General features: G+C 41.7%; 2 pseudogenes; both read right to left on the bottom strand.

The window, feature by feature from the left end:
• Nucleotides 1–626: 626 nt before the first annotated feature.
• LOC138051535 (uncharacterized) lies at nt 627–2,436 on the bottom strand (annotated as a pseudogene).
• A 13-nt stretch (nt 2,437–2,449) lies between these two features.
• Nucleotides 2,450–2,500, bottom strand: part of LOC138053670 (uncharacterized) — a 698-nt pseudogene continuing 647 nt past the window's right edge.

Raw genomic sequence — 2,500 nt, 5'->3', positions numbered from 1 at the left:
GCTTCTTCAATTTCTTGGTGAATTTTGTTCTGTTTTTCTGGAAATCACTGAAACTTCGTCAATCGTTTGTAGCAAATGCTCCTGCAAACAAATATCTGCTGTTCACAAAACAGCTCACAACCACATTAAGGGACGATTTAATAATGCCTTGCAAGTTGATCGAAGTTTTAGATCAGTAGCACAGTTCTGTTGTACAAAGGCGTAACATTGGGATGAAATTGAAATATATATTTATGAATCAATTTCTGTAAGAAATAAGTCAGAAAGTGAAGGAAATTGGTTCCTATCTTGAAATTATGTAACCTTGGTCAATAGGCCATTTCCGAGATCATGCCTGTCTCCTCTTCAAACCGAGTCTAAGTGCGAAGTTTTTGTTTGAAAATTAGTTTTCATTCATATGTAAAGTAGAACTAATTACCATCACAAAAACTTCGCACTTAGACTCGCTTTGAAGAGAAGGCAGACATAAACTCGGAAATGGCCTATTCGAACGCCTTTCAAGCTAATTTTCTGTTACCCATGATGCAATGCGACCACACCCTTTTTTGTAAAAAATGCATAAATGCCATATGTTAAGGAAAATTTCGGCAAAAAATGTTAATTGCAAGCTACTGAGAACAAAACAGTTAAAGGGATGCCAGAATTTGTTCATGTTCATCCAATGGAACTTGATAAATTGGTCTTCCCCTCCTTCGCTTTGACACATTGTCATCATCTTGTCCTTTTCCCTCTGAGGGAAACAGAGTGGTCCACAAATGTACCGCACAGTTCCTGGGAATACTCCTGCCACCTTATCATCTAGTTTGTATGTGCGATCAATAAGGTTCTCCCTTGAAAAGAAATTTACAAGAAGAACAGCTTGTCCTTTGGAATAAATCCTTCCACTATAAGGATCCTCAAAGTTTTCTTGAAGGGAAATGACTCCACTGCTGGTAACTTTAAGGAGGCAGTAATCATAGTGGCTATCATCTTCAGCTGCCACAGCCACAATGCTGTCTTTCGTTGCCAGGTCAGCAACTTGAACTGAATGTTCAATGGTGCTTGCATCTTTAGTTGTCCTGGTCATTACACCTGAGGGCACTCTTGACAGAACAGTCTCCTTCCAGTTGCCCACCCATTCCTTATTTTCACAGCTGTCAAAATTCTCGACAATGCAACCATGGCAGTAACAAGATCTTTGTCTTGTGTGGACTTAAGCTGTTCACAGCAAGTTGGTACAGAGTGGAGTTGTCGGATGCCTTTCACAGTGCAGAAAATTCCACCTTCCCTGTTACGTGCAACACTCAGCTCTCCAGTAGATGGCAAATAGAAGAAGACACGCCGCTTTAACTGCACTGACTTCTGCCTAGCGGGAAATGAGGAAACAGCTGGTTCAGAGAAGTTATCTTTCAAAAAGTTACAAAGATCTTTCGTGTTTGATAGTGTGGCTTTCCTGGAGAGAACTGGTGAGGTTGCCTTCTGTTTGACATGGGAGCCAGCTGCATCTTGTTCTCCCTTTGCATGGGAGGTGGCAAAGTAGTTTCGCTGGACTGTGTATCCAAGAGTTGCCAGGGAATATGACAGGTTACCATAACAGTGCAGGCCCTTGTACTGTCCTGCACATCCATCTGTGAATTCATGCATTTTCTTGATAGTGCAGTTGGATTCTTCTAAATGCTTTAAAATTAGCTTCTGGATGTGAAGGACAGAGTGGTGAGCCTGGGTGAGGTCATCGGAGATCACAAACAAACGCTCTTTACAAATTGCTGGTTCCTCTTCTGTGCTCTGGATGCCATCCACCTCAGCACTTAAATGCCTGTAAAGAATTGTTACATGAAGACTTATTTTGGTCACGTCAAAGTATTGGGACTGGCATAACCCTCAGAATAGTCATGAATGCACACGGCTTGATTAAGAGGAAGGTTTCAAGAAGAGAATCTAGCTGTTCCCTCTGCCATTTAGCAAGAAACGAGTGGTAAGGAAACTGTCCTAACAGCTGAATAAAATAATCAAACAGTTCCTTTGGCCCTGTGCACTTCTCAACAAGGGCTATTTTCTTCATGTCTTTTCCATGAGTGGTAAGCTTTCTAGTCGACACATAGTCATAACACTTCCATTTCACTTCGTGATTGCCAACACCGTTCTCCCAAGTTGTGAACTCCACAGTCTTTGCACTCCCTTTTCATAGTCTTGATAGTCTTGATCTTCGGGTTTGGGGCAAAGTGCTCGTTCAATAATATTTCCAACTGAGGCATACACTTCTGTAACTGCTTGATTAGCTTCTCTGCTTTCATCAGTCACTCTCTTCCTAAACTTCATGCATTCTTTGAAGACAATTTGAAGTTCAACGTGGTGGCGACACATGCAGGTCTGCCTATCTCGTTCCCTTGCCCCCCTAACAAAATAAGGCTTCTGGTTTTCAAATTTTCGCTGAGATATCTTTATCTCTGGGTGCATTGATGCAAACTCTACGTATAGCTGCCATTATTTTCTTCTCCAGGGTATGTGGGAGACTCTTCTT

The sequence above is a fragment of the Montipora capricornis genome, chromosome 6 (genome assembly GCF_036669925.1).
Source record: "Montipora capricornis isolate CH-2021 chromosome 6, ASM3666992v2, whole genome shotgun sequence".
Taxonomy (NCBI): domain Eukaryota; kingdom Metazoa; phylum Cnidaria; class Anthozoa; order Scleractinia; family Acroporidae; genus Montipora; species Montipora capricornis.
The sequence above is the reverse complement of the archived record's forward strand: the minus strand, read 5'-3'. Positions and strand labels throughout refer to the sequence as shown.